The 21,348-nt window shown below is 43.6% G+C and overlaps 1 long non-coding RNA gene across 1 annotated transcript; it reads right to left on the reverse strand.

Annotated features, from left to right (window-relative positions):
• Window positions 1–12,850: 12,850 nt before the first annotated feature.
• On the reverse strand, window positions 12,851–20,217 carry LOC134947623 (uncharacterized). The gene is made up of 3 exons (XR_010182660.1): window positions 20,017–20,217; window positions 15,004–15,177; window positions 12,851–13,626 (listed from the first exon to the last, which is right to left on the reverse strand). It is a non-coding gene; the product is annotated as an uncharacterized LOC134947623 (long non-coding RNA).
• Window positions 20,218–21,348: the final 1,131 nt, after the last annotated feature.

Here is a 21,348-nt window from a genome sequence, read left to right on the forward strand (position 1 = left end):
ATGGCGGCGACGCGCGGCTCCTTATATAGAATCCGAGTCTCGCGATAGAATCCGAGCCTCGCGAGAATCCGACAGCGTGATGATGACGTTGGGCGCGCTCGGGTTAGCCGAGCAAGGCGGGAAGATCCGAGCCTGCTCGGACCCGTGTAAAAAACCTGAAGTTCGGGCGGGTTCGGATTCAGAGGAACCGAACCCGCTCATCTCTAATTTATATTAGAGATGAGCGCCGGAAATTTTTCGGGTTTTGTGTTTTGGTTTTGGGTTCGGTTCCGCGGCCGTGTTTTGGGTTCGACCGCGTTTTGGCAAAACCTCACCGAATTTGTTTTGTCGGATTCGGGTGTGTTTTGGATTCGGGTGTTTTTTTTAAAAAACCCTAAAAAACAGCTTAAATCATAGAATTTGGGGGTCATTTTGATCCCAAAGTATTATTAACCTCAAAAACCATAATTTCCACTCATTTTCAGTCTATTCTGAATACCTCACACCTCACAATATTATTTTTAGTCCTAAAATTTGCACCGAGGTCGCTGTGTGAGTAAGATAAGCGACCCTAGTGGCCGACACAAACACCGGGCCCATCTAGGAGTGGCACTGCAGTGTCACGCAGGATGTCCCTTCCAAAAAACCCTCCCCAAACAGCACATGACGCAAAGAAAAAAAGAGGCGCAATGAGGTAGCTGTGTGAGTAAGATAAGCGACCCTAGTGGCCGACACAAACACCGGGCCCATCTAGGAGTGGCACTGCAGTGTCACGCAGGATGTCCCTTCCAAAAAACCCTCCCCAAACAGCACATGACGCAAAGAAAAAAAGAGGCGCAATGAGGTAGCTGACTGTGTGAGTAAGATAAGCGACCCTAGTGGCCGACACAAACACCGGGCCCATCTAGGAGTAGCACTGCAGTGTCACGCAGGATGTCCCTTCCAAAAAACCCTCCCCAAACAGCACATGACGCAAAGAAAAAAAGAGGCGCAATGAGGTAGCTGTGTGAGTAAGATAAGCGACCCTAGTGGCCGACACAAACACCGGGCCCATCTAGGAGTGGCACTGCAGTGTCACGCAGGATGTCCCTTCCAAAAAACCCTCCCCAAACAGCACATGACGCAAAGAAAAAAAGAGGCGCAATGAGGTAGCTGACTGTGTGAGTAAGATAAGCGACCCTAGTGGCCGACACAAACACCGGGCCCATCTAGGAGTGGCACTGCAGTGTCACGCAGGATGTCCCTTCCAAAAAACCCTCCCCAAACAGCACATGACGCAAAGAAAAAAAGAGGCGCAATGAGGTAGTTGACTGTGTGAGTAAGATAAGCGACCCTAGTGGCCGACACAAACACCGGGCCCATCTAGGAGTGGCACTGCAGTGTCACGCAGGATGGCCCTTCCAAAAAACCCTCCCCAAACAGCACATGACGCAAAGAAAAATAAAAGAAAAAAGAGGTGCAAGATGGAATTGTCCTTGGGCCCTCCCACCCACCCTTATGTTGTATAAACAAAACAGGACATGCACACTTTAACCAACCCATCATTTCAGTGACAGGGTCTGCCACACGACTGTGACTGATATGACGGGTTGGTTTGGACCCCCCCCAAAAAAGAAGCAATTAATCTCTCCTTGCACAAACTGGCTCTACAGAGGCAAGATGTCCACCTCATCATCATCCTTCGATATATCACCGTGTACATCCCCCTCCTCACAGATTATCAATTCGTCCCCACTGGAATCCACCATCTCAGCTCCCTGTGTACTTTGTGGAGGCAATTGCTGCTGGTCAATGTCTCCGCGGAGGAATTGATTATAATTCATTTTAATGAACATCATCTTCTCCACATTTTCTGGATGTAACCTCGTACGCCGATTGCTGACAAGGTGAGCGGCGGCACTAAACACTCTTTCGGAGTACACACTTGTGGGAGGGCAACTTAGGTAGAATAAAGCCAGTTTGTGCAAGGGCCTCCAAATTGCCTCTTTTTCCTGCCAGTATAAGTACGGACTGTGTGACGTGCCTACTTGGATGCGGTCACTCATATAATCCTCCACCATTCTTTCAATGTTGAGAGAATCATATGCAGTGACAGTAGACGACATGTCCGTAATCGTTGTCAGGTCCTTCAGTCCGGACCAGATGTCAGCATCAGCAGTCGCTCCAGACTGCCCTGCATCACCGCCAGCGGGTGGGCTCGGAATTCTGAGCCTTTTCCTCGCACCCCCAGTTGCGGGAGAATGTGAAGGAGGAGATGTTGACAGGTCGCGTTCCGCTTGACTTGACAATTTTCTCACCAGCAGGTCTTTCAACCCCAGCAGACTTGTGTCTGCCGGAAAGAGAGATCCAAGGTAGGCTTTAAATCTAGGATCGAGCATGGTGGCCAAAATGTAGTGCTCTGATTTCAACAGATTGACCACCCGTGAATCCTTGTTAAGCGAATTAAGGGCTCCATCCACAAGTCCCACATGCCTAGCGGAATCGCTCCGTGTTAGCTCCTCCTTCAATGTCTCCAGCTTCTTCTGCAAAAGCCTGATGAGGGGAATGACCTGACTCAGGCTGGCAGTGTCTGAACTGACTTCACGTGTGGCAAGTTCAAAGGGCATCAGAACCTTGCACAACGTTGAAATCATTCTCCACTGCGCTTGAGACAGGTGCATTCCACCTCCTATATCGTGCTCAATTGTATAGGCTTGAATGGCCTTTTGCTGCTCCTCCAACCTCTGAAGCATATAGAGGGTTGAATTCCACCTCGTTACCACTTCTTGCTTCAGATGATGGCAGGGCAGGTTCAGTAGTTTTTGGTGGTGCTCCAGTCTTCTGTACGTGGTGCCTGTACGCCGAAAGTGTCCCGCAATTCTTCTGGCCACCGACAGCATCTCTTGCACGCCCCTGTCGTTTTTTAAAAAATACTGCACCACCAAATTCAAGGTATGTGCAAAACATGGGACGTGCTGGAATTTGCCCATATTTAATGCACACACAATATTGCTGGCGTTGTCCGATGCCACAAATCCACAGGAGAGTCCAATTGGGGTAAGCCATTCCGCGATGATCTTCCTCAGTTGCCGTAAGAGGTTTTCAGCTGTGTGCGTATTCTGGAAAGCGGTGATACAAAGCGTAGCCTGCCTAGGAAAGAGTTGGCGTTTGCGAGATGCTGCTACTGGTGCCGCCGCTGCTGTTCTTGCGGCGGGAGTCCATACATCTACCCAGTGGGCTGTCACAGTCATATAGTCCTGACCCTGCCCTGCTCCACTTGTCCACATGTCCGTGGTTAAGTGGACATTGGGTACAACTGCATTTTTTAGGACACTGGTGAGTCTTTTTCTGACGTCCGTGTACATTCTCGGTATCGCCTGCCTAGAGAAGTGGAACCTAGATGGTATTTGGTAACGGGGGCACACTGCCTCAATAAATTGTCTAGTTCCCTGTGAACTAACGGCGGATACCGGACGCACGTCTAACACCAACATAGTTGTCAAGGCCTCAGTTATCCGCTTTGCAGCAGGATGACTGCTGTGATATTTCATCTTCCTCGCAAAGGACTGTTGAACAGTCAATTGCTTACTGGAAGTAGTACAAGTGGGCTTACGACTTCCCCTCTGGGATGACCATCGACTCCCAGCAGCAACAACAGCAGCGCCAGCAGCAGTAGGCGTTACACGCAAGGATGCATCGGAGGAATCCCAGGCAGGAGAGGAATCATCAGAATTGCCAGTGACATGGCCTGCAGGACTATGGGCATTCCTGGGGAAGGAGGAAATTGACACTGAGGGAGTTGGTGGGGTGGTTTGCGTGAGCTTGGTTACAAGAGGAAGGGATTTACTGGTCAGTGGACTGCTTCCGCTGTCGGCCAAAGTTTTTGAACTTATCACTGACTTATTATGAATGCGCTGCAGGTGACGTATAAGGGAGGATGTTCCGAGGTGGTTAACGTCCTTACCCCTACTTATTACAGCTTGACAAAGGGAACACACGGCTTGACAAATGTTGTCCGCATTTCTGGTGAAATACTTCCACACCGAAGAGCTGATTTTTTTGGTATTTTCACCAGGCATGTCAACGGCCATATTCCTCCCACGGACAACAGGTGTCTCCCCGGGTGCCTGACTTAAACAAACCACCTCACCATCAGAATCCTCCTGGTCAATTTCCTCCCCAGCGCCAGCAACACCCATATCCTCCTCATCCTGGTGTACTTCAACACTGACATCTTCAATCTGACTATCAGGAACTGGACTGCGGGTGCTCCTTCCAGCACTTGCAGGGGGCGTGCAAATGGTGGAAGGCGCATGCTCTTCACGTCCAGTGTTGGGAAGGTCAGGCATCGCAACCGACACAATTGGACTCTCCTTGTGGATTTGGGATTTCGAAGAACGCACAGTTCTTTGCGGTGCTTTTGCCAGCTTGAGTCTTTTCAGTTTTCTAGCGAGAGGCTGAGTGCTTCCATCCTCATGTGAAGCTGAACCACTAGCCATGAACATAGGCCAGGGCCTCAGCCGTTCCTTGCCACTCCGTGTGGTAAATGGCATATTGGCAAGTTTACGCTTCTCCTCCGACAATTTTATTTTAGGTTTTGGAGTCCTTTTTTTACTGATATTTGGTGTTTTGGATTTGACATGCTCTGTACTATGACATTGGGCATCGGCCTTGGCAGACGACGTTGCTGGCATTTCATCGTCTCGGCCATGACTAGTGGCAGCAGCTTCAGCACGAGGTGGAAGTGGATCTTGATCTTTCCCTAATTTTGGAACCTCAACATTTTTGTTCTCCATATTTTAATAGGCACAACTAAAAGGCACCTCAGGTAAACAATGGAGATAGATGGATACTAGTATACAATTATGGATGGACTGCCGAGTGCCGACACAGAGGTAGCTACAGCCGTGGACTACCGTACTGTACTGTGTCTGCTGCTAATATAGACTGGATGATAATGAGATGTAGTATGTATAAAGAAGAAAGAAAAAAAAAACACGGGTAGGTGGTATACAATTATGGATGGACTGCCGAGTGCCGACACAGAGGTAGCTACAGCCGTGGACTACCGTACTGTACTGTGTCTGCTGCTAATATAGACTGGATGATAATGAGATGTAGTATGTATAAAGAAGAAAGAAAAAAAAACCACGGGTAGGTGGTATACAATTATGGACGGACTGCCGAGTGCCGACACAGAGGTAGCTACAGCCGTGGACTACCGTACTGTACTGTGTCTGCTGCTAATATAGACTGGATGATAATGAGATGTAGTATGTATAAAGAAGAAAAAAAAAAAACACGGGTAGGTGGTATACAATTATGGACGGACTGCCGAGTGCCGACACAGAGGTAGCTACAGCCGTGGACTACCGTACTGTACTGTGTCTGCTGCTAATATAGACTGGATGATAATGAGATGTAGTATGTATAAAGAAGAAAGAAAAAAAAACCACGGGTAGGTGGTATACAATTATGGATGGACTGCCGAGTGCCGACACAGAGGTAGCTACAGCCGTGGACTACCGTACTGTACTGTGTCTGCTGCTAATATAGACTGGATGATAATGAGATGTAGTATGTATAAAGAAGAAAGAAAAAAAAACCACGGGTAGGTGGTATACAATTATGGATGGACTGCCGAGTGCCGACACAGAGGTAGCTACAGCCATGGACTACCGTACTGTACTGTGTCTGCTGCTAATATAGACTGGATGATAATGAGATGTAGTATGTATAAAGAAGAAAGAAAAAAAACCACGGGTAGGTGGTATACAATTATGGATGGACTGCCGAGTGCCGACACAGAGGTAGCTACAGCCGTGGACTACCGTACTGTACTGTGTCTGCTGCTAATATAGACTGGATGATAATGAGATGTAGTATGTATAAAGAAGAAAGAAAAAAAAACCACGGGTAGGTGGTATACAATTATGGATGGACTGCCGAGTGCCGACACAGAGGTAGCTACAGCCGTGGACTACCGTACTGTACTGTGTCTGCTGCTAATATAGACTGGATGATAATGAGATGTAGTATGTATAAAGAAGGAAAAAAAAACCACGGGTAGGTGGTATACAATTATGGACGGACTGCCGAGTGCCGACACAGAGGTAGCTACAGCCGTGGACTACCGTACTGTACTGTGTCTGCTGCTAATATAGACTGGATGATAATGAGATGTAGTATGTATAAAGAAGAAAAAAAAACCACGGGTAGGTGGTATACAATTATGGATGGACTGCCGAGTGCCGACACAGAGGTAGCTACAGCCGTGGACTACCGTACTGTACTGTGTCTGCTGCTAATATAGACTGGATGATAATGAGATGTAGTATGTATAAAGAAGAAAAAAAAACCACGGGTAGGTGGTATACAATTATGGATGGACTGCCGAGTGCCGACACAGAGGTAGCTACAGCCGTGGACTACCGTACTGTACTGTGTCTGCTGCTAATATAGACTGGATGATAATGAGATGTAGTATGTATAAAGAAGAAAAAAAAACCACGGGTAGTTGGTATACAATTATGGATGGACTGCCGAGTGCCGACACAGAGGTAGCTACAGCCGTGGACTACCGTACTGTACTGTGTCTGCTGCTAATATTGACTGGATGATAATGAGATGTAGTATGTATAAAGAAGAAAGAAAAAAAAACCACGGGTAGGTGGTATACAATTATGGATGGACTGCCGAGTGCCGACACAGAGGTAGCTACAGCCGTGAACTACCGTACTGTGTCTGCTGCGACTGGATGATAAATAATGATATAAAAAATATATATATATCACTACTGCAGCCGGACAGGTATATATTATATAATGACGGACCTGCCGGACACTGTCTGTCAGCAGAATGAGTTTTTTATAGAATAAAAAAACACCACACAAGTCACACGACGAGTGTTTAACTTTTTCAGGCAATCACAATATAGTATACTATACTGGTGGTCAGTGTGGTCAGGTCACTGGTCAGTCACACTGGCAGTGGCACTCCTGCAGCAAAAGTGTGCACTGTTTAATTTTAATAATATGTACTCCTGGCTCCTGCTATAACCTATAACTGCTCCCCAGTCTCCCCCACAATTAAGCTGTGTGAGCACAGTCAGATATTATACATAGATGATGCAGCACACTGGGCTGAGCACAGATATGGTATGTGACTGAGTCACTGTGTATCGTTTTTTTCAGGCAGAGAACGGATTATATTAAATAAAACTGCACTGGTGGTCACTGGTCAGTGGTCAGTCACTAGTAAACTCTGCACTCTCTAGTACTCCTAAGCTCCAGTAAATCAAGTGTCTCTGTCTCAATCTCACTCTCTCTCTTCTAATCTAAATGGAGAGGACGCCAGCCACGTCCTCTCCCTATCAATCTCAATGCACGTGTGAAAATGGCGGCGACGCGCGGCTCCTTATATAGAATCCGAGTCTCGCGATAGAATCCGAGCCTCGCGAGAATCCGACAGCGTCATGATGACGTTCGGGCGCGCTCGGGTTAACCGAGCAAGGCGGGAAGATCCGAGTCGCTCGGATCCGTGTAAAAAAAGCTGAAGTTCGGGCGGGTTCGGATTCCGAGGAACCGAACCCGCTCATCTCTAATTTATATGTGTCCCATTGCTAGGCCAAAGTGGGTTTGACCTATTGATGCCCATCTTGATTACCTGCCACTATACCCCTTTTGTGTCCCATTGCTTACTGCTGTCCCAAAGTGAGGTTAATCTGTTGATGTCCATCTTGATTACCCACCACTGTACCCCTATTGTGTCCCATTGCTTACTGCTGTCCCAAAGTAGGTTTAACCTGTTAATGCCCATCTTGATTACCAGCCACTGTTCCCCTATTGTGTCCCATTGCTTATTGCTGTCCCAAAGTGGGTTTAACCTGTTGATGCTTAATGATGACACATTGCTTTCCAAACCAACTTTATTTCTATAAAAACATTTCAACCATAAAAAATTTTTTAAAACCCTAATAAAACAACACTAAATAAACATAAATAAAAACATATAACCATAACCATTACTAAAACAAAATGTAAAAAAAATGTTATCCTTTGTTTTATCCTTAGATATGTCTTTAGACCAGAACCTTGATTTTATTAGAGGCTTCATAGAATTATTCCAGTACAAGGAGTGTCTTTGGAAGGTAAAGTCCAATGACTATGCTAACAAGAACAAGCGTCTTGTGGCCAATGAGGATCTGGTCGAGTTCTGTAAGCCATTTTATTCGGCCGCCAATGTTGAGTGGGTGAAAAAGAAGTGGCAGAACCTGCGAACCGTGTTCATCAACGTGCACAAAAAGATGGAGGACTCAAAGCTGTCCGGTGTAGGCACAGACAACATGTACAAGCCTAGTCTTTGGTATTTTAACCTGATGACATTCCTTGTCAAAAAAGAGCCAGCAATATGTGGATTCTCCTCCCTCCCATGGCCTGATGTAGCGGAGTCTGAAGTGGGTGAAGCGTCACAGGCCACATCTGTAAGTATACTGTCATTTGTAATTTTTCAAATGTCCCACAGTCTGCACCAGTCCGCCTTCTTCTGTCAGTGGACTGCACCTACTCCATTAAAATAGGCTAGGTCCTCTACCCTGACCTGGTTTGTGTGTGCAGTTCCCATGGAGAGAATAGGAGGTACTTGCTGGGATGACAACGGTGTAACCTCCTCCAGTTGGTCTGACTCCTCCAGTGCTGCTGTGCCCAATGTCCTATGCTGGCTGGATTTCCTGCGCAAAAAGTTATGGAGGACACAGCATGCAGTCAACACCCAGTCTATTTTTTCTACACGGAGGTTGATAGCCATAAGGAAAACGCGGAAGCGGTTGGACAGTATCCCAAAAGCATTTTCCACAATACGGTGTACCCTGGATAGCCTATAATTGTAAATCCTTCTCTCCTTTGATATCCTTTTTGCGGATAGAGCTTCAGTATGTTTTCATGGAGTGCGAAGGCCTCATCCACCACTAAAAGCAAAATTTAGCCCGTGCCTTGTTTTCCCTGTCGAAGGCAAATTCATAGTGCTTGTGGTGAGTATTTTGTAGAAGGTAGTATTCTTCAGGGAACTACCATCTTTTTTCCCCAACATTTATAAAGATAAACTTGTAGTTGGCATTGACCACCGCCATCAGAATGATGCTGAAGTACCCTTTATAGTTGTAATACAATGAACCGCTGTTGACAGGAGGAATAATGTGGACGTGTTTACCATCAATGGCTCCACCATAGGGAAATACCATCTGGTTTCAAATTCCTCTGCAATGGCTTGCAACTCTAGATTCTACACTTGCAGGGAACTAGAAAAAAATAGTAAAAATTATTAACACGTGGTAAATACTTGTGTTTTTGACCTACAGATTTCCACTTCTGAGGATGATGTGACTGGCACCCCAAACCTCAGCCTTCTTGTAAACCCTGAGGACTCATCCCAAGTGTCACCAACACTGCAAGATAGCACTGAGCCTCAGCCTCCAGCCACCCTTCCCCAAGCTGCACAGAAGAGAGGCAGGAAGAGAATGCACACTCAGGATGATGAGGAGGCCCTGTGCTTTCATCAGGTTAAAAGGGCATTGTTAATCCCCCCGACCAGTTTGGGACATACATTGCCACATCCATACAATCTGCCCCTCTTAATCAAGTGGACCACTTGAAGAGACTGGCCAATGAAATGGTCTTTCTGCTAAGGAGAGGCCATTTAGATGATGACATGGTGATTGGTCACTGTTCTACTACCCTCTCTGCTTATCCTACCTAACTCCAGCCTATTCCTCCCACTCAACTCCAGCCTATTCTTCCCACCCAACTCCAGCCTATTCCTCCCAACCAACTCCAGCCTATTCTTCCCACCCAACTCCAGCCTATTCCTCCCAACCAACTCCAGCCTATTGCTCACACTGAACCCCAGGCTATTCTTCCCACCCAAGCCCAGGCTACACCCCCACACACCTACTCTTCTGCTATTTATACAGCCTGACTGGAGGCAGAAGATGATGATGTGCCCAATTATTATGACTTTTAGGGTTTTTTTTTATTATTTTTACTTTTTAATTCACAGTAAATATGGTGCTGTATGTGCTATGTGGTGCTTTGGATGCAGTCTTTTGGTGGAGGATATTATGCTGCAAGTACATAGTCATGGGGCCGGGACCATTGATTCTTCACTTACAGCATGTGTATATTCTCCTGTTCAAATCTGCAGCCAAAACGCCATATATCCCTTGGAATATATATTCCACACCATATTTATTGTGAATTAGAGGGATTGGGTTAAAAGCAGACAGGGCCAGATCCCCGAATGCCAGACAGGACCACCATAATAATCTTGACCACTTTTTGGAAAAAGTACTGCAGGTTCCCATCAAGGGGGGTATCTTTGCCTGGGGGATTTATATGACAGCAGTCAACGGGGACAATGGGAGGGAGAGATTACAGCTGTTCTGCATGATCCAGGGTTGTTTTAAAAAAACGGAACAACCTAGACCATACAGAGATGCTGTAATCTCTCTCTCCCAGTGTTCCGCAATGACCGCTGACATATACACTGGTCTGGAGATCTCACAAACTGGGATGTATGGGGATGTACAGTATTATCTCCAACGTGCTGGGATTGCTGCAGGGATCCGGTCTGGTGTGGTGTAGGGGCTCCGGACAGCTCTGGCTTTTACCCAATCCCTCTAATATTAAAGTTTTAGTATTTTATATTGTTTATACGGGTGTATTTATGCTTGTTGAAAGCCATGTTGGCTTCACTGAAAATATACACCATGTTGGTCAAAAAACTGCACTTTTTACCTTAAAATTGTATTCTACTTTAGCAAAAAATGTTACTACTTAAGCCATGTTGGCTACACTGAAAATATATGGCATGTTGGCATTTGTACTGCACTTTTTGGAACACATATTTAGTGTGTCATGTTGTTCTTTTACCTTTAAATACTGGTTCTGCAGCAATTTCACGATGGCCTAGCAGGTGTCAGGAATGATCCGCCCCAAAGTTTGAGCAGAGATGAGGATCCCAAACTTTAGCTCTTCCAGTGAACGGTTGGTAGCCAGATACCTCAAAGTAGCCATCAATCTCTCCTCAGGTATTATGGCCCTCTGCATCTTGGTATCCTGCCTCTGAATATAGGAAGTCACCAGGGCCAGTAACTCCTGGAATGTGTTATCATCTATATGCAAGTAGTTACGATAGTCCTCTGGGTTGTTCTGCTTAATTTCAGTCAGGAGAGACAGGTGAGAGAGAGTGCCCCTCTTCTTCAGCCAGTCCTTTGTCCAGCAGGACATTACCCTCCTCCTTTTCTGAGCCCAGTCATGTCTCCCCTTCAGAAAGCCATAGGCTAGCAGGAGTTTATAGCAATAGGGATCCATCACAGAATAGGATATAGCACTTTGTTGAGACAAGCCAAACAAAGCAGTGCACAGTTGCAATGTGGAATGTTCAGTAGATGTAAAAAAACCAGCCTCATTAATCACAAAGCAGAGTGTGCTCAGCGTTAAAAATGGCTGCTGTTTACATATGCTTATTTAGCCCATCCCACCAGATAAATCTGATGTGTAACTCATATGTTAAAAATGTCCTTTCAGATATATGACATCAGATGGATTCACACTTGATAAATCGGATGCGATACATCAGTTGTTAAAAAAAAAAACCCCACTACTTATAAATCATAATAACAAGACTCCTGGGAAGCTGCCAGGAAAGTCAGGGGAAAATCGGATCCGACTTTCAGTTCAGACAAGTCTCACTAGTGGATGGAGGGCCTTAAGTTGTCTTTGTTCCACTACAATAAATTTAATAAAATAGTTGTCTCTCAGGTGCAGTTATAAAGAGTACCCAGGCATTATTAAACTATTAGTTTATATCTAATATACACCATTGGTTTAAATTAAATATACACAATATATATCTCACAACAAGACCCATTCCAGGAGGAACAAATGCTCTCTACCTGGACTTCATTCTTAATTTATGATTGCAATCACCTGTGTTGAAACATCTTTGTTATCAATTAAATAGTTCAACACAGGTCACACCAATTTTGACCATCCTGAAATGGGTCATATTTAGAGGTATGAACAATCATATATAACCTTCCTTCCACCAGGGCCCTGATGAGGCTGAGAGATGCAGCGGGGAGATGATAGTGTGGCTGAGAAATGCAGGGGGGAGATGATGTTGTGGTTGAGAGACACTGGGGAAAGATGATGTTGTGGCTGAGAGTAGCAGGGAGTAGATGACAATGTGGCTGAGAGATGCAGGGGGAGATGATGGTGTGGTTGGGATACAGCGGAGAGAAGATGATGCTGTGACTGAGATACATAGGGGTAGAAGGTGACATAGATGGCATGAGCTGGATGAATCTCTGTTGTATGACGATGACTTTGATTATTCCTACACAAACAGGCATCTGCTGGACCATGTGCACCCCATTGTGAGTAACCACCATATAGGTAAGGTGCATATGGAATGGAAACAAATGTTCTCAGAGTGATGAGAAATGGTGGCGTGTCATGTCGACACGTCCCCATTTTCATTGGCCATGCCCTGAGAATTTTTTTCTACTTGCACCACTGTCTACCTTATATGCAGCAGACAATCAGTTCAAACTGAGCATCTTAAACTCCAATTGCCTACCTTCCTCATGTTTATATATACACCAACTAAAGAACTGTGCAGTGAAGATTACAGTTTAACCCATACCTTGCCAGGACTCATTGTGTTAGAATAAAGTATTCCCACAGGACTTATAGAGTGATTGAGTATGATGAATCTAAAATAAATAACTCTCTTGGATCACTGGCGACCAGGGTACTATGTGTGTATCAGAAGTCCCATAAGTATCAGTGCTGGGAGAGTACAGACACGTCCACAGCAATCACGTCAGGCAGTCTCTGGTTTATTTTTCATGGCGTTAAGCATTATATTCTTTCTTAACAAACAGGTTCATATGTAGAATAATATTTGTGAGTCATACAATTAATTGGATACAAAAGGCTCATTATATAGAAAATCTCTTATATTCTTGCTACTTCTAAGATTTGTGTGAGCTGTAGGGTGGGGTTCATCATTCTACATCTGGTGAACACCTCCTTATCTATCCTCTCATTATTTCTGGGTGTCGTGAAGGTAATAGGCATTCCAATACTATGAAGTTAACAAAAATGATCTACTTGGTTACTTGAGACTATTTCTTGTGTTTTGAATACTAAAAGGTGTATTGTATAAAATAACATGTTTTGCCTTTCCAAGATGGAGTCTGTATGGGCAATACTTATCTTAGATTTATCACTCCTGTCTTTTATTCATAACACAACTAATTAAAGTGTTTAGGAGTTTCATAACCTTTCTAGCCTAAAACAGGTGCATATACACGAGTCCGTATGTGTAAGGAAACCCTTCTTAGAGAGTGAACACCTATCCCCCATTTTAGAGCGTGCACGCGATCCTTTCATCTAGATGTCTGGTTGAAAATCATCAGAGTTAGCGACACATAGGGAGATGATGATCACTCTGCATTGCTTGCAAGTAGATGTATCTGCATCTAATAAGATCTCGCCACAGACTCTACAGTTCTTTTGAAGGCAACACATTGGTAGTCATTGGATTGTGGTCCAACTTCTGCATACAGTAGGTACTGGCAAACATCAGGCATTCTGGTAATTTGACCTTAGAAGTACAACAATCAAGTGTAAGTAACTTTCTGATTATCCATATGACACATTTAATCACAATGATCACAATTTAAATCAGAAACAGAAGCAAAAAACCCTTTGCAAACATGGATAGGATTCCTGATATCCAACCTGTTATTCCTGTAAACAAATTGGTAGGATCTAACCATGACAACCATACATTATTTGTAAAAAAAAACAGTTACCCTTGTGTTTCATTGCAAAATCTATTTTAAGTTCCTTAACCTTATTGAGATGGTCCTCAATGGCTTCTTCAATGGAATCTGTCTGGTTTAGATAATTACAACATGCTTCTGCTACTATCATGCACATTCTTCCACCTTTAGCGGTAAGGAAGTCTAAAACCATCCTGTGGGCCTGAACCTCTTTCTTCACCATTCTGTTGTCTTCCAACACTAATTCAAAAGTCTCATCATATATTTGATGATGTTATCAAGTAATTTAGCCAAATCTGAAACTTGCCTGTCATTAAAGGCAGTTCCCACTGTGCCAAGTGTTATCACATTTCCCAATATGACTCCCAACATTGTTTCAAAGTTAGTGTGAAATAAGGAGGCATATCCTCCTTCCCTGCTGCTTATCTGTACCATGGATCTCTTAGCTATCCTATGAGGGTACCTGTTTGCATCCTGTTTCTCTTCTATGGTCAGGTCACCAACAGGTACAGTGTCTGGTATCACTCTGTCTAAGGTGCATGTACCATATCCCCATAGGGTATCCACTTGTAGGCTTTCTGTCCACATAGGTAATACAAATCCTTGGGAAGTATTCTTGGTATTTTCATGACCGCATCCTGTGCTAACTTGAATGGCTTTAAGTAAGGTGAGTAATCTCCTACCATGTGTGCATGTCCTTCAGCCCTTTGACAATTATCTGAATCATTGAACCATGCATTTAACTGCGGGTTAGAATCATTTTAAGTGAGTCTTATACCTGACATTTGAACATTTGTGGGTGGGATTATAGGAGCAGAATATCTGATAAATATATTAACTTGATTAAAGGAAGTCATGGAAGCATGGTAAAAAACTATTGGTGAACCATAATTGGTACACATGGATATATTTTGTCCATACATTTGTGTGACGTTCAGTTGAGAGTATGTACAACTCACTTGTCCCAGTTTTCTAGAGATTGGGGCAAGATGTGTTTTATCATGAAAAGTCAGATACCTTGTGACAGGAGGAGATGTGATACAAAAATTGGGTGAGTGCAACAAGGTAGCTGTATACAGTGCAACTGACTGACTAGCCAATGTCATGTTGTAAATTTTCCCTTCACTTGTATTGAGGGACATAAATTCTGATAGGGTCAAAAGTACACATATCCAGTGCATGGATCTAGCATTTACATGTGAATGTGTGCAGATCCAGCAGATTTCCACTCCCAGTGTCTTTGCTACCATAAGGTGTGACTGTATCACTGAATCAGGGCTCTGGGGCTTCAAGAGCTTTTCTAGCGTGTTTTCGAATGACCACTCAATCTTTGGGTTGCAACTGGCGAGTTCCTGTATCAAGATTGGGGTCTGGAATAGAAGAAAACACCTGACTATGTATTTTAGTTAACTGTTTCTGTAAAGCAGACACATAATGCACCATCTGACCATGAGAGTTTTGCAATTGCTGTGGGAAATAGCAACCCAATCTATGTGCTGTTCCAAAGAGAATCTCATAAGGAGTCAGCCCTATCTTTTCCTTGGGCTGTTTCTCACTGAGTGTGAGGCCAAGGCCAGACACTGCTTTGCAGTCTGTGAGGAACATGGAGGGCGGAGACTATATTAAGGTCTTTCAGTAACTCTTGAAATACCTGTCCTGTGGAGTGAGTTACTCTATCACTTTCTATGGCCTCTGGTACACCATATCTGCAGATAACTTCAGTCATCATTTTCTTAACCATTGTCTTTGACCTGCCTTCCTACATCCTTCCTTCTGCCCAGTGACTAAAGAGGTCCGTACAAATAAGGGCATACTCATATCCTGAGCATTTAGGCAGTTTTATGAAATCAATCTGTATTCTTTGAAAGGGGTACTGAGTCTGGGGAGTACTTTTCAAAGGGGTTGTGACAGATTTACCCAGATTATTCAATGCACAGATTAAACACCCATTTACAAAGGCTTCTGTAAAGGCTGGAGCTATCCAATTACGGTTGGTGATAGCCACCATTGTATCCTTCCCCAGGTACACCTTACCATGCATTTTCTGGGCCGTTACTGGGTAAAGTGCTCTTGGCTGACACAAACATTGACCTTCCCCCCACTCACCATTTGTTTCTTTTGCTCCTAATTCCAGCCATGCTTTTTTCCCTTCTCTGTAGCTTGAGCCTGGGGCCTTATAAGGGCACTTAGGTCAAACTTGGGGGTGGGCTTTACCACATAAGTGGGCTTGCCCTGGGCACAGGGACTTACAGTGGTAGCACATGTGGTCAGGTCTGCCAATCTTATTGCATTCAGCCTCAGGTGTAGCCTCTTGAGTTTGGGCCTTTATCTTTATCATGGCAAGCTTTTGGGGCATCTGGAGTGCAGTAAGCAGTGCTCTGATATGGCTAGCATGTTTGACTGGTTTACCTGCTGATCCTGTGTATGGGACCCCATCTACAAGGGTGAGGTCTGCATTGTCTAGTGAAATGTCTAAGATGTTAGATAAAGACAGTGATTCTTGTTTCATGAGTTCCACACAATCATGAACAGCTTTGAAAAAAATTGCCAGTATTTTCATCATCACTGTATAGGGAGAGATGTCACCACTTCTCCCATCTTTTGATTCCTGCGATAATAAAGATGGTAATAAAGATACAGGATTCAAAACTATGCAACGCTTTAAAGTTACATTACTTGGTGTCAGTAGGGCTACCTCATAGTTAGTAAGTCTAGCAGCAGACAAATGCTTTGTTTCAGCCTCATTGAACATTTCTGTGACTCCATACGGTACCATAAAAGTCAAGGGGTGTTCTAGCAAATTGCATCAGGACTCCCTGAGCATGTAAGTTAGACTCATGACAAAACAATATAAATGGCTTACTATAGTCAGGTAACGCCAGCGCTGGAGCCCTAACAATGTTTCAACACATGAAAAAAAACTTTAGTCTATGTAGGTGACAGTGTAAGTGTAAAATAATGTGAGGTAGGTGGTAAACCATTTAAAAAAAGTATGTGGATTAGGCAAAAGAGGTGTGTACTTAGAGCATGCATCATCCGAAAATGGGGCTTTCTTTTTATTTTGCTTGTCTATTTTTTTCCTCCTCAAGGGACCTTAGAATTGGGAGGAGTACATCAGTGGATAAAGTAGTATATTCAGGGCAGCTGACCTTAAGGGCTTTGAGTAAGTCAGGTTTCAAGCTGCTGAGGAATGTGTTTTTAAACATTCTCTGGTCTCGGGGGGTATTAAGATTGGCCCCATAATCCTCATGTTTCTGTCTGCATTGCTGATAGTAACCAGTGACAGATTGATCACGTGCTTGTGTGACATCTTGAGCTGGCATATTGCTGATTTTAGTGTCGCACTATGCCTCACATTTCTTTGACCAACTTTCTCAACTTTCAGCTTCCTTCTTTCCTGCTTCAGTTGGGGTGTCCACTGCAACACCAGCTTTGTTTGTCGCCTGCTTGATATCTGGTCAGCCTCAAAATTACCCATTGTAGTTTTAGTCATTTGATCCAAGTCTAGCCAAGTGGCTTCATAGAAGACTTGGAGGCATTTCATATAATGATAAAAACCCATAGGATCTTTAGTCATGTTGGGTACATTTCTTGCTAATGCCATCTGATCCATAGAGGACAAAGGCTTGTACCAATGGACTTGACTGATTGGCGTTATGCCTTCTGCAGGTGTGAAGTGGGTGTATACAGGGTACAGTGGTGTTGGTGACTGAGTGCCAAAGGCTGCACCAGCTGCTCCTTCATAGGAGGAGGGTGCTGAGGGAACAACCACATCATTTCTCTTGCTATCACAAACTTTGCAACTTAACTCTGTCCACAACTTTATCTGCGGACAGTTACATCTCCATGAATTTTATTTATAGGGATCAACCCATGTCTTTTCTCCATCCCAGCTTCTAGTATCTTTTCTGGTTGCCATGTATGGTACCCCTAACTTACAAGGTTTACACTCTACTGACCAATGAGCACTAGAATTCCAACAAATCTCATCGTGAGGATCATTACATGTTTGACAATCTCTATTGGGACATCTCCATCCCCTTCCACTTGCATTAACCCTTGAACAACTTGGACCTGCTGTCTTAATAGATGACCTTGTAAATAAATCAATGGGGAGTGTGTTATCCATACCACCATCCATCTCTTATGATTATTTTTCAAACTGGAGTTTTTCTGATACCTTTATCCAATCTAAAAGTTTGCCTTCAAGTCTTTTGCTCTTTATGTAAGTGCCATAAGACTTATACATCTGCTGCAATTTGACCAGGTCAAGAGTACCGTTTCTATCAATGCCAGCCTTTATGAAAAGCCTGGACATTGCAACTGTCGACTCCGGACATAAAATTGTACTCGTCACATCCATTTGAATCTGACATTCAGATAAATACTTACTGTCTGTGTTATCCATTATACTGGATTGGCCAAATCCGGTATGTCACTGTGGGATTTAAATCCCTGTGTAGTTCTGTGCGTAAAAGCGCTGTGTCTCTGCGGGTCAAATCCGTGTGTGTGTGTGTGTGTGTGTTTTCTCTGCAGGTTACATAAACCCTATTCTCTGGCACCAAGCTGGGTGAACTTAGTATCTCTGCGCACACAAAGACCGTCCTCAAAGGATACAAATTTACAGGCAGATGATTTGCAACAGAATCCTAATATTCCCCTACTCTAGTCTGATGGTAATCATCATCAATATGACAACCTAATAAAAGGCAATAGGCACTTTTACCCCTGTTACTCTATCTTTGGGAATATATATAAATCACAAACTATATCAACCAGCAGCACTCCCACTAATTGGGGATACCAATTACCAATTAAATCTGTAGCTGCATGTAAGAGCATTGAAGTCTGCAACAATTTTCAAAGATACATCAGACATGTCATTTCAAAACAAACATAGTACTGCATAGGTAAGCAATTTGAAACTGGGAAACTGAAACACACAAACAAAACAGTATTCTGTACAGTGCACCCCTACACAGACAAAACAATTGTCACAACAATGGAGAACAGCACTTGGAGTAGGAATATCTACTCACGCGGATGTGCAAGTGATGGAAGTCCTGATTATGTCTTGGATCATTGGTGACCAGAGTACTATGTGTGTGTCAGAAGTCCCATAAGTATCAGCGCTGGGAAAGTACAGACACGTTCAAAGCAATTGCCTCAGGCAGGCTCTGGTATATTTTTCGTGGCATCCAGCATTATATTCTTTCTTAACAAACAGGTGCATACGTAGAATAATATTTGTGAGTCATACAATTAATTAGATACAAAAGGCTCATTATACAGAAAATCTCTTATCTTGTTGTTACTTTTAAGATTTGTGTGAGCTGTGCGGTGGGGTTCATCATTCTACATCTGGTGAACACCTCCTTATCTATTCTCTCATTATTTCTGGGTGCAGTGAAGGTTATAGGCATTTCAATACTATGAAGTTAACAAAAACGATCTACTTGGTTACTTGAGACTATTTCTTGTGTTTTGAATACTAAAAAGTGTATTGTATAAAATAACATGTTTTGCCTTTCCAAGATGGAGTCTGTATGGGCAATACTTATCTTAGATTTATCAAGTACAGGTTGAGTATCCCTTATCCAAAATGCTTGGGACCAGAAGTATTTTGGATATGGGATTTTTCCGTATTTTGGAATAATTGCATCCCAGAATGAGATATCATGGTGATGGGACCTAAGTCTAAGCACAGAATGCATTTATGTTACATTTACACCTTATACACACAGCCTGAAGGTCATTTTAGCCAATATTTGTAATAACTTTGTGCATTAAACAAAGTGTGTGTACATTCACACAATTCATTTATGTTTCATATACACCTTATACACACAGCCTGAAGGTCATTTAATACAATATTTTAATAACTTTGTGTATTAAACAAAGTTTGTGTACATTGAGCCATCAGAAATCAAAGGTTTCACTATCTCAGTCTCACTCAAAAAAAGTCCGTATTTCGGAATATTCCGTATTTCGGAATATTTGGATATGGGATACTCAAGCTGTATTTGTTTTCCATTACCTAATTATAGTGAAAGTTGTTTCTGCTTTTATTTAATATATTTGAATTCTTGCACTAATATATCTTTATTGTGTTTGCTGATATTTTTGTATTAAGTGCATTATGGCCACAGTGTGAGTTGCTAACAGGCTTTACAGTCACCTGACTATTCTGGATGCAGTGGAGGATTTACCGTTGGGCAACCAAAGTGGCTGTTGGTTCCAGGGGCCCTGCTGTCCCAGGGGGGCCACCGAAAAGGCTGTATAAAGGGCTATTACTGGGGGACCATGAGCTTCACCAAAATTGTTGTTGCAGGCTGTCAGTGATAGACAGCTGTTGGTACCGACTCCAGCGCATGCCTGTGTCTCCAGTCCTGCAGTACTGTGCGTGTGACCTGTCATGCCACACGTGTTTATGACGTCAGATGCTTAGAGAGAGGAGTCGGGATGTGCACAGGGAAAAACATGAGGTCTTACAGTGTACTTAATTACAGTATGTTTTTTAAATTTTATATAACATCCCCCTTCTAAAATTCCAATCAGAACAGAGTGGGGGATGGGGGATGGACAGTGTTATTTTAAGTACAGTGTCTAACATCTACCTGCTACAATCATGGCTGGGGAGGAGGCACTCACTGACTGGTGATATATAAATATGCTATAATACTCTATTTTAAGTACTACCATATATGGGATATGCCTGATACAATCAATGGGGCATTGATATATAATCAATATAGTCACACTGACTGAGGGGTGTATTAATGAGTGTTATATGGGATGAGTGTTATTCTTCGCCATAGGGCAGGCATGTCCAAACTGCGGCCCTCCAGCTGTTGAGAAACTACACATCCCAGCATGTCCTGACACAGCTTTAACATTTTCTAACAACAAAACTGTGTCAGGTCGTGCTGGGATATGTAGTTTGACAACAGCTGGAGGACCGCAGTTTGGACATGCCTGCCATGAGGGGTCCCACTGGCTGCCAAAGGCATCCCTGAATCTTGTGTCTGCCAATAAGCTGGGTACTTGGCATATTTCTGGAATAATCTCTCATGTTGGTGGTGCATGGGTGCCACCATCTTGATTCCTATCAGCTGGCTTTCTGATCATCAACCAGAAGCTGCTCTAGGATCAGCTGACCCAAGGATCCTATTAGGGGATAGAGCTCCCTATTTATGGCTGTTCCAGTGAGCAGACCAGTGCCAGAATAACTTCAATCTGTGACCTGCTACTGGCTCTTGGCTGCTACTCCTTGGTGTGAGCTGGTTCTCAGTTGTGTTTCTGTCTGCTAGATTTAGTCTCCATCCATTTCACATAGTGCACTTCAGTCTGCAAATACCAGTATCTATTTTATGTAGTACACTTTAGTCTATAAGTACCACTATCCATTCTACGCAGTGCACTTCAGTCTACAAGTACTAGTATCTATTTTACACTGTGCAGCTCAACCTTGAAGTGCCAGTAACCATTCTATGATGTGTTCTTTATTCTGCAAGTACCAGTTCTTGTTCTATGTTGTGCAC

Source organism: Pseudophryne corroboree, chromosome 8, assembly GCF_028390025.1.
Source record: "Pseudophryne corroboree isolate aPseCor3 chromosome 8, aPseCor3.hap2, whole genome shotgun sequence".
Taxonomy (NCBI): domain Eukaryota; kingdom Metazoa; phylum Chordata; class Amphibia; order Anura; family Myobatrachidae; genus Pseudophryne; species Pseudophryne corroboree.